Source organism: Fukomys damarensis, unplaced genomic scaffold (genome assembly GCF_012274545.1).
Source record: "Fukomys damarensis isolate Sample0158 unplaced genomic scaffold, DMR_v1.0_HiC HiC_scaffold_16, whole genome shotgun sequence".
Taxonomy (NCBI): Eukaryota; Metazoa; Chordata; class Mammalia; order Rodentia; family Bathyergidae; genus Fukomys; species Fukomys damarensis.
This window is the reverse complement of record NW_022900928.1, coordinates 32,854,269-32,866,395: the sequence shown is the minus strand read 5'-3', so window position 1 is coordinate 32,866,395 and position 12,127 is coordinate 32,854,269. Positions and strand designations below refer to the sequence as shown.

General features: G+C 37.2%; 1 pseudogene; it reads right to left on the bottom strand.

The window, feature by feature from the left end:
* Positions 1 to 3,047: 3,047 nt before the first annotated feature.
* Positions 3,048 to 3,141, bottom strand: LOC117286429 (annotated as a pseudogene).
* Between the last annotated feature and the right edge of the window lie 8,986 nt (positions 3,142 to 12,127).

Genomic DNA, 12,127 nt, shown 5'->3' with positions numbered 1-12,127 from the left:
GAGCAAGGGACAGATACAGCTGAGTCAATCCCAGGCAGTCTACCACCAAGAGGAAAAATTCCACCTTTTCTCCTGATGTTGACATTCGCATACCCACTCTAAAGATTTCCCCTCGCTTTTATGAGGGCCAGTGACCCCAGTTAGGACCTTTATAACATTTGAAATTGTGTAACATTCAGTGTCTAAAATATCTGCATACCAATCCAGATGTTGCCCATGAGGAATATTCGTGTTCTTTAACTTTCCTGGGCTTCAACTCCATCTCTTTCCCTAGTTGTCTTCCAGCTCACCAATATATCCTCTTACGGCAGTGTTAAAATTACCTGTATCCTGGATCTACCCACGAACTTTATATTTCCACCAGAATGGCTTTGTTTAAAACTTTACAATTTCTTGTTACAAAACTAATGAATGTTTTGCAGTACTCTGTGAAAGACCCGAGGTATTTGATATTCTTGACAATGTCTTCCTCTTCAACTTGCTTTCTACTCTCCAATTCTATGATACCCTACTCCCAGGTTTCCTTCCCACTTGATCCCTGATTTCTCCACCTGCTTTCCAGGCTCTCACTTCTTACCTGCTTTTCAAATATTGATTAATTTCAGAGCTCCTTTCTCTACCTTCTGTTCTTATCGTTGTGCCTTCTTGTACAATTTTGAAGACTTTATGACAACTTACAAAACTCTCTTTGTACTTTTAGACTTCACTTCTTAATTCTAGCTATATATTTCCAGTAGTTTACTTGATATTTAAAATTAGATGGTCTATGTGTACCTGAAACTTAACTTTTTCCCTCAGACTGAATTCATCATTTTTCCTCCCATCAAATCTGCTTATTCTCCCTGTATTCCTTAATGAATATATACTGCAAGTCAGAAATTAGGAAGTGGTCCCAGTTTTCTAGAGTTCTCCAACATTCCTTATCGAAATAAGGACATAAATCTAATCCATTCTCTTTTCTTTTCTTTTTTTTTTTCATTCTCTCTTTTCATATCCACTTCCTAGGTATTCATCACCTCTTACAAAATTGTTTCCCTGTATTTTTGGTTTCAACAGAATATTATGTAGATGTGGAGTCACCAGAGCTTCTACAGTATCTCTACCACACGGCATTCAGAAGAACATCTTTGACACGTACATCTAATAACATATCTACTGGGGTCGGACAGCTTTTATGGTGTCCCCTTCACTTCTAAACTGTATTACAGATCGAGGACATTAGCAGTCTGACTTCTGTACTCACTCTGTTCCATCCTTCTACCTCTTCCTCATCCCCAACTTTGTAATTATTCCTTTTCAGCTCATTTTCTTTATTACTACATGTTTGTAGCATACAGTGCTCACGTTCCTTCTGTGCTGTTGGTACATGTACGTAACACATCCCAGTTCCTTTTTTCCTCCCCTTTCTTTTCCCCTTCTTCCCCTCCTCACTTTATCTCTTGATCCCCTTCCCCACCCCGTATTATCTGTCTTTTCTTTTACTCTCTATTTCTACTTTGGGTTTCTTGTATATAAGAGAAACCATGCAATACTTGAGCTCATGTGTCTTATTTAGTTCACTTAACATTTTGGTCTTTTTAGAACCAAACCACTGGTAGCTGCTATGCTTTCTTATGCCTCTCTGCCTTTGCACGTCATCGCTTCTACACTCATTCTGTTTATAACTATTGCACTCTACTTTCTCATCCAGCTCACCTTCATTGTTCGCACTACTCTTTTCTCATTGAGTTTACTGGTACCTTTTAGGTGTACAGTACAGTTACATTCACCATTGGGATCCTGTACCTTTACGAGACAGGTCTTGGTTCTCATTTTTTCCCCATTCCCTTTCCCTCCCTTTACCTTTCCACCTCCCCTATTTACAAAGACTTTGTTTCCATTTTTCCTTTTCTCATATTTTTTTATTTTCCCTTATTTCCTTTCCCCTAGCCTTCCCACTTCCCCTACACCGCTAGCCCTTTTCTTCCCTTTTCACATTATCAGTTATACAATTTGGATCTTATTTACTCTTTTAGTTTCTCACACCAGAGAAACTACTCAGTATTTACACATGTTCTCTCTACTCTTCAAATTAACACCTCCCTACTGAAGCATTCCTTGATTTTGCCAAGCAGATTCAATAGTCTGTCTAGAATGAAATAATTGTTTGCATCTTTAGTTTTCCAGGAAACTGTGTTCCTTAGGGACAGAGACTCTATTTTCAACTCTGTGACTGATACCTTGCAAAGCATATGGTACATAGCAGACATTTAATAGATGTGTATGGAATGAGCATGAATAATTTAATGGAAATCTACATTCATCTGTAAAATGTTTATGCATATGCATGCGTGTGTTCAATAAATGTATGTATGTGAGTGAGGCCTTGTCATTAGATTACTGCTTACATTATACATTTCAGTATATTTCTACTCCTTGAGAAGCTGCTTGTTTTACTCAGACATGACTAATTATTGCAAGTGCACAATTTTATATTGACCATGGGCATAGTTAGGTATAGTTTTCTGAAATAAATTTTTAAAAGATTGTCCTCCCAATCAAGCATTAATATATTAAAATTTATAATACCACCTAAATAGAAATACTGTCCAGTAATAAACAATATTATACACAAATAATAAAGGAATACAAATGTAAAATGTGGAAACTTTACTTACTGTCTTTGAACTGCTTAATATTCTGTTTTTTTCATGCCTCCATGAGTGCCAGTTCTCTCTAAATCTAATTTACTTGTGTGGATAGCTTTGCGATTACAATCCAGTTTGACTTCAAAACTCTCTTGGGCTCCCTTCTGAGAGATGGTGATGAGATGTACTGTGAAGTTTGCAAACAGATACAAAGATGTCCTTTACCAAATATCTCATAATTCCATGATGACACCCCTGGCTGTTCTGAGATTATCAATGATTATGATTTCTGATACATTCCTGTTAAAAATCTTTAAGCTAGAACTAGAAATCCCATTAATTTTTAAATTATTTTCATATTTATATAAATTATCACAGTGTTTCACATATATACTATTACATGTTATATGATAAATTTTTTCAAATATGGAAAGATTCACAAATTTCCATGTCATCCTTGTGCAGGGGCCATGCTAATCTCTGTATCATTCCAATTTGTGCTGCCGAAGCAAGCACAATAAAATTTTTAAAGAATCATTTAAAATGTCTATTTAAAAACAGTTCTCTATTGATGTTCTTAATATAGTCTAAGCATCCATTATGATTACAAATCCAATTCTAAATCAGTCTTTTCTCTGAATAAGTTTCATATTATAACTTAATTTAAATAAATTTTGGTGAAGCATTACATCTGTACAGAAAAATATACAAATCTAAAGTTTGTAGCTCAATAAATTTACAAAAGGAACATCACCCAAACCAAGTTATAGAAGACGTAGCCAAAAAAAGTCTCTCTAGTACTCATCACCAGTGCCCTGCTAAAGTTTATTATTTTTATACCTTTTATCTCCACACGAGCCATCTTAGTTACTTTTCTCATTACTGAAACAAAATACCTGATACCTGAAGTTAAAAGAGGAAAGGTTTATTTTTTCTCGTAGTTGTACAAGTTTCCTTCCATAATCAGCTGGCTCCAAGGAAGGGTGGCATAGCAGAGTTGCTTCATAGAGGCGAAACAGTTCCTGGCAGGCAGAAGACAGGAAAAGCAGCAGCCTAATTTCTGTCCTTTGTATTGAAAGCACACTGTGACCCAGGGTAGAGAGCACTTAATCCTAGCACTGGACCATGAATCAATCCCAACACCACATTCTTTAATCCCAGCATCACTTGCTCTAGATCCAGCCACCTCTGAAAATCCCCACCTGTGACCATATGAGGGTTTGAGGAGACATCTAGACTCAAGCTGTAAGAGGGGCATTGCTTCTAAATACTATAAAGAGAACTTGACAAGGATTCCAGGCAGAGATGGGGGTAGGTTTAGTGATCTTTAGTTCTGTCCCAATCTTCAGGTCCTGTGATAAATGACTGTCCCCATAACTCACCATATAAGTACAGCCCTCTTTCTTTTCCTTCAAAGATATAATTTGTATGTTTTAATCTTTATCTTTTTACCCTTTTTTCAACTCATTCCAAACATATTACTACAAAATCTAAATATTAGCAGCAAATGTGTAAGACACTGAAAGCACACTTCAGAATTTTTAATCTTGGAGTAAAACAGCAGTATTGGAGAAAATTCAGACAATGAAGTGCCCATAAACTAAGTACCCTGCTAAAGGAGCATTTGAATTTTGCAATGTATCTTTATACACATCATGCATCATTATTTACATTAGATACCAGCTCTTTTTGTCTCAAATCATGAGAATTTTTATGCAGTAAAATAGTACATGTACTCATTAGTGGCTATATAATATTGTAAAAAGACATGTCACAATTTGTTTAAAGTGCCATTTAGGTGGTTTCTGATGTTTCCTTAGTGTAAACAAAGTAGAACTGAACAATTTTTGCACGTATCTGTGTTTCTCATTTGGAGTATTTACTTATGACGTATTCTCAGAAGTGTAATAGTGGAGGGTGTGCATTCATGTTCAAGGAGCCTCCGCACACTTCTAGCTTTGCATCTTGCTGGCTAATTAAACAGAGAAGTGATGGATCCCCAGAAGTTGATATTGATGTTGTGGGCTTTTCTGGCATGAAAGTCTGAAAATAAGCCATTTCATTCCGGATTCGATCAATTAGTTCAGCCCTCAGACATCTAACTTGCAAAAAGTTGTTTGGGCCTAAACTCTACTTTAAATGAGCTATAGCTACCACTCTACCCTCAACTGGTAATTTATCCTTTCCCTTGAGCTTATAAAATAGCCATATACCTGATTTATGTAGTTACTAATACAACTTGAGATTTGAGCAAAATCTGTTGTAGAATACAAGACCTGAAAGTAACCCATTTAACTTTTCAAAAATGGTTATGGGTAGGGAGGGAAAAGAAAGTTAAAGAAGACAGAGAGGTTGTTGGGAAGAAAGAAGAGAGAAAAGACATTTATTTTGGCATTACAGAATTTTAAACTGAAACTAATTGCTCCAGAGATAATTTTAGTGTATTACTTGGGTTCTGAAACTGTTTATTTTAAAAATTTCTCTAGCTAGAGAAAAATCTAAATTTTAACTGAATATCTTAAAATTAGGAATCAATTTTATTCTTGGCACTGAACTTTTATCTAACTAACTTAATAGAAGTGGTTTTGTTAGAAGAAAGAACTGGTCTAATTAAAATTTAGAAAAAATGCAATGTTTACTGAAACTTTGAGAAACTATCTCTGTGTGTATTTTGTTGATGAAATATGTTACTTACAGTAGGTACTCTATCTTATTACTTATGGACCATTCCTAGAGACAAATATGACTGTTTTGGTGATGGACCAATGGAAATGACTGGAGAATATCCATATTAGGATAAAACTATTTGATGAAGTCTTGAATATGAATAGAAGTTTTTCTATGAAATAAAACATCAGTTAATCAATATTCACTGATAACATCTAATAATCCAGGTACTGAGTTTATCCTTGAGATAGAATATAAAATGACTCCTCAAGAATATGTTCATGGTAGCCACAGTTATGATATATTATGGCACATGCTTTAAGAAAAAGAGGACAGAAAGTAGAGCAGAAATAGTGTAGGTGGGGAAATACCCTCAGATGGGAGGGGCCACAGGAGGGTCCCTGAAGAAGACACCCATGAGTTCAGTCCTAATGATGAGTAGGCACTGGTCGGATGAATATAGAAATGGTAAACCCGTCAAAGCAGAAGAACACGTAGGAAATGGCACATTGGGAAAACTTTACAGTATCAATGGAGGCAGGAAGTAAATTAAACTTGAGAAGACAGGGGGCATCAAAATATATAATGTCTTGAAAAGTAGCCTTTTTGCAAAATGGACTGGAAAGACAATATTGGATTGGTTGATTAGTTGACTATGTGGAGCTCTGGGCCTCAAACATTCTAGTTCTGCCAGAACTCCATCCCCATCCCTCGTTGTTTCTAGACGCAGGTCAGCAATATCAAAGCAAAGTGTTAGACCCTTATGAGTGCACTGTGGAGAAGTTCCTGAAAGGTGTAGAGCTGGAGACACAGAGAGCAGTGAGCAGGCACTAGCAATGTTTCTAAGGAAAAATCATCAAGGGCCAGAGAGTAAATATTTTAGAATTCACAGACCACATGTTCTCCATCACAATTATTCAACTTTCTGACTGCAGCACAAATTCAGCCATAAACAATACACAAATGAATGAACGTGGCTGTGCTCCAATTATGTTTTATTTATGCAGAATGAAATTTGAATTTCATGAAATTCTCACATGTCATGAAATATTACTTCTCTTTTGATGCTTTCAGCTACTTAAAATGAGGAAAACATGCTACCAGTTGAAAGGAAAGAGGATGACACCTCAGCTGAGTGAGTGGGTGTGAGAAGGGAACTGAGTCGATGGTTTGAAAACCACTTGTTTGGAACACAGTCCTTAGCTAGTTCTTCTGGCTTAGCTGGTGTAACCCTCAGCATTGTAGAAGCAAAGAATGAGGGAAGGCGGTGCCTCCAACAGAGAGGATCCAGAGAGAGCAAGGGATTTGGACCCTGGGGGGTACAGAAGCTGCCTTTCCCCGTGATTCAGACTTTGGGGATTCTATGTATGGAATCCTTTCAAGGAAAATATTTTGTGAACTTTGTGTGCTGTGAGCATCTTGTTTTCCTCTTGGAAAGTATTTGCTTAGCATTAAACATTTTTACTGTAGAAGTGGCTAAGAGAAAGTAATGTTCATTACTAATATCATTTTTTAAGGTAGCTATTTCCTTTGACATTTTCAGAGACCTGTCTCCAGTAATCCCCGAATGCAAATGTGACCTGTACGCCAATACTATACACTGCGTCTGGCTGAGTACACATCACATTACAAAGCTCTCCCAAGCTAGAATTTTTTTATCCTTCCATCATAGAAAAACCCTCATGAAATAATTAGGAGATACATGAACTAATGATACATATTGGCTTTTTGAAGTGGGTTTTCATGAAATTATCATAATCTGATTATACAGCTTTAAAAGAACCTTTCTCAAACTCGAATTTTCCTTGTCCAATCCAATCTACAACTGTCTGTGGCCAAAACAGCCTCTGCATGAGGATTTATGAGAAGGGCTTAGAACTGCCAGTATTCACTTCTCCCTGAACTATAAATATTCATGAAGGAGAAGAGGTACTCTGGATGACTTCCTGCCTCTTGGGGGAACCAACTTTCCAGTGAAGGCCCCATATACCAAAAAAAGGAGAGGTAGAGAATGTTCAGGTTGAGAAATAGATTATAATTTCTTTCAAGTATATAACAGGGTAAAGTCGCATAATAAGTTCAAGATCATGGGCATAAGTTTGCTTAAATTGGTTGTTTAACTTCTCTAAACAGAAAAAAAATGACGTACTAAGGACTTACAGGGATTATCATTGGTTGAGGAAAAATGCATAATCTTCGTTGCTAATGTTATTTTTAATTGCTTAAAATTTATAAAAGCTCAGAAAATAATTTCAGAAAACTCATCATAGACACTGTTTTAATGCTATATATTTGAAATCATAAGTCAAAATGAATAAACAACTTTTATGAATCTGTTATGCTTAAACTTGGTTATTTTTAAGTGATTTAATTTTCCACATTTTATAGACAGACAAAATGGTCCAAGAGATTAGTACATTAACATCATTGTATTAATCAGAGACAGTGAAATTCTTTTGCTACAATGATTAAAGAAATACTTTCATGTGAGATTGAAATAAGGGCTTTCTTATGATCATACAGCTACTAAGAGCAATAGCATGTTACATTAATATCTGTTTGGGCTGCTATAACAAAATATCTTGGACTGGATAATTTATAAATGTCAGAAATTTACTCCTTATAATTCTGCAGGCTAAGAAGACCTAAGTTACTGCACCAATAGATTCAGTCTCTAGTGAAAACTGAATATCTGCTTTATAGATGGTAGCTACTTCCTAAAAATCCTGTATGTATCCTGACATGATAGAATTGGCAGATAGATACCTTTAGGCCTCTTTTAGAAGGGTCCCATGAGAGGGCAAAGTCTTCATAAGCTACTCACCTACTAAATGCTCTAGCTTCCTAATAGTAGCACCCTTTGAGGCTAGGCTGCAACATAAAAATCTTGGAGGGAATCAAACATTCACCATAGCAATTAATGCTTTACTTAGTGTTGAAAGTTTCCATGTTATTAATAATTGCATTTATTATATAGAAGCAGGTCAATGTTCTAAGTCACTCTAAAAGGACTATCTTTAATTGCTAGATGAGTATAGTAAAGCAAAGAATTTCTTCCTTAGTATCACATGCCAAGTTAGTGTCTGTACTAGTAAGCTGTGCTATCACTGAAACAGGATACCTGACCCTCACATCTTAAAGGAGTCGGCATTTCATTTGCTTTGTGGTTTAAGGGGATTCAACACATCCATTTCAGGCTGCAAGGCAGAAAACCACAGCAGAAGGATACAGTACAGCAGAGATACTTCGTTCATGACAGCTGGAGAAGTAGAGCAGGGGAGCCATGCCACACAGGAAAGGTCAGGGACCGGCACACTACTCAAGGCTGTACCCCCAAGACAACCTCAAAAACACCCAGTATGTGCTTTACTAATCCCATAGCACCTTACAACCCTATTAAATTGACAATTAATATTTACTGTCACAGTATCAAAGCTGGGACTGAATTTCTGAAGCTCTGATTCCTGGGAGTGTGATGTGAATCTTATACACTAACATTGCTGCAAGTGTGTTGTTGTTAAAAAAAGTTTATATTTGTACCGAATATAATTCCAAATATATATTAGAATTATAAAATTACAGTAAAATTCAACAAAACAAACTAATTTCTTTGTTCTAGGTCCTTCCAAAAGTCTAAAGGAGTTGGATTTGACATTCTTTCAGCAGGGCAGTATTTTTCTTTCCAAACTTCATAGCCCTGAAACTCTTCTCTTGGAATATCTCATAGAACACAGCACACCCATGCGGAGATTTCTCACTCCAGCAAACTACTACGACTACTTTACAGAATATCAACCACAACCAACCCCCTCTTCATTTCTTTGCAAAAAGAAATCCAGACAAAGAGCTGTTGTTTCCACAAACACAGGGCTTTAAATGTGGGATCCCTTTTAATATTCTTTGTTGAAGAAAAAGAATCAGCCAAGCTGGAAATTCCTGCTCATTTATTATTCCTTCACTCTCATACAAACATACACACAACACAAACAAATCATGCTCATTTTCTAATCAGCAATCCACTGTAAGAGAATCATCATCCTTCTCTTACCATGTTTGTGAAACGAGGGCCTCTTTGTACCAAGATGAAGGAGGTTTCTATTGTCACCACAGATTGCCTGTCTTTTGAAATACATTTTGTGGTTCATTCAGTCCATTTCCAGAATATGAAAAGAACAGTACATGGCAATTAAGAGCCATCACCGCACACAGCAATATTATCATAATGGCTGGGATTCTGGGCCCAATTTCCCCGCAGGTTCATTTGCAGATGGCTCACTTTGATCCATACTCCACACTGCAGTGCCTATGTTGGAGGCTGTCATAATTTGCTGCCACATGTTTTACATTTCCAAGGACTTCTTCCTTTGCTAGCACGAAAGAAGACTGATTGAGGGGGACAAGTTGGGGTGCGTGGCTTCCAAGCCACTTCGTCTAGTCGGCCTCATTACTTGCCTGATACAGGCAGGTTCTTGCAGTCCAAGTGCAGAATTTTCTACCAAAAATGACACCCAGTATCCTAGGAAATAGTTCCCCTTTTATGTTATACTTTGCTATCCTTTATTCTTTAATCTGCACCTATCATGAAATTGTTTTAAGGCAACAGATTCTATTTTTAATTGATAAAATCATTCAGACGGAAAGAGATGAAACACTTGGTCCGTGTTCACACAGCTAGTATTACATGCGAGGGAATCTGAGGTCAGACTTCTCTAAATTCAGGCAATGCACTCAGGGTTCCCAAGAGAGACACTGGGAACTTGTTAAAATTACAGGAGTTCAAGTAAGTGTTCAAGTCCTACCTTTGCCATCTATTAGTTATGTCACCTTGGCAATGTTGCACTCTTTGTGACTCAATTTCCACACCTAAAATAATCTAAAATATCTACCTCCCACTGCAACTGTAGGGATTGAGATGTCACAGACTTACTGTCTTGTAGTACCCTTAATAACTATTAAAGACAATATTAGTCCTTTTCCTACTTTTAGAGTAACATAAAGCTGATCTAAGTTTGAAAGTGCAGTATATTGAGCTGATTAGGATAATTTTGCTCTGCTCTTTCTTGTATTTCCACAGTTCATAATTTTTGTATTGATCACATGCGGCTTAATACTCAGAAAAAAGTCTAAATTTGTGTGTGTGTGTGTGTGTGTGTACACACATATACAGATCTATCCATTCATTACTTTATTATCAAAATATCAGTATAGTAATCAAATTGGCCCAAAATTAAAAATAAAAGAAATTAGGGAAGGTGACTTAGTTTGGGGGAACTGAGCTCCTTGCCATCTTTTTTCCTTTCAAAGTGAGAAATCTCACACCATCGTCTGATTTGAACAGAGTTATGCTGACATCACCACACAGGGGACAGGAGTGACTGTGCTTCTCTTTCCAAGCAACCCAGCAGTACAAATGTGAGTCCTGTGATTGCCCTTTCCATGTGGCAGAATTGAATTTTTGTTGAGAAGGGCAGAAGTTGCCCCTTATTTGTATGATTTCTCCTGAGACAGCCTGTGGGGTGGTTGGAAGGCTGATGGTGCTAGACTTGGATCAGGAGCATCATCCTGACTTCTCCTGTGGGTCGCTCTAGAGCAGCAGCACTGGAGAGAACTGAGTTCTCATGGTAGCTCCTGAGCCTTCCTGTGTGTCTAAGTTGTGCACTGCAATTCAGTGAGCTGTAGTTTCTTTTTTCTGTGAAAAGAGGATATTAGTAGCAACTTCATGGGATCGTTGGGAGGATTAAATGAGTTATCGCAAGCGTGAACACTGTGTCAGCACAGGTTGTTATAACTTGATCATTAATGAAGACTAGGGAGCCTAATTCAAAGTCTCTTTTCATTGTTCAAATTCTTTGAAATACTATAGCCTTCTTCCTGCTTTCTCTACTTGTTCATCCGAAGTCACATTTACCACTTGTCTTCTGGAGACAAAATGCGCTGTCACATTCCTGTAAGATCCCTTGAAAGGCTTTTGTGAGTGGTGTTCATTGAACCCTATCCTCTGTGTATACTGGGCCGGGACTGTGGCTAAATAGTCTCACTCAGTTCTGACAAAAGTCACATAAGAAGGTTATCAGCATGGGCAAGTTTTCAGATGAAGAAACTGAGACTCCAGTTCTGGATAACTCACCCAAGGTAGATACAGTAAGAGCAGAGACCTCTTTCCCAGAGCCTTATTTTCTTCTGTGTCACTGTGCCTCTTTAGTGAAAGAAATCTAGAGGGAGCTGCCATGCACCACCTGTCATTTCTCTAAATTTAGAGATGAGATGAAAATTGATTCTGAATAGGACAAAGAAGAATGCTTTACTCATCTGTGGTTCTCCTTCCTAAGCATTTCTGTGTCTTCAAGGGATATAGCCAACATATAGCAGAAAATAGCCATCAGAGGTTTGGGTCTTTTAAAAAGAGTATTTTGTATTTAATGAAGGAATAAATTCTTAGTATCAATTCACAGGTGGCCATTTATTACACACTTACTATGTGCAAAAGTAAAATGCACTCTTCATAAACCTTTAGGTGCCAGTGGATCTGAGCGTGAGCTAGGTTCTGAAGTTCAAGTCCCCAGCCCAAGATTCTGTTTGCTTGAGGAAATCCTTCTGCTTATCAAGACTCAGTTTACCTCCACATAAAATGAAATAGGTTATCGGGCACTCGCATCCTTGATGCTTTGTGAGTCAGCTCTTATTCGTAATTTAATACCTTGTCTGTTTCTCCCAAGGGACGTGGAGTGGCAAAGAAAAACACCAACCACAAGAGAGTAGTTAAAGGAGGAATCAGAAGCCATGCAGAGAAAAGGGAAATCATTGTACTATAAACATAGATGAAATAATTACTA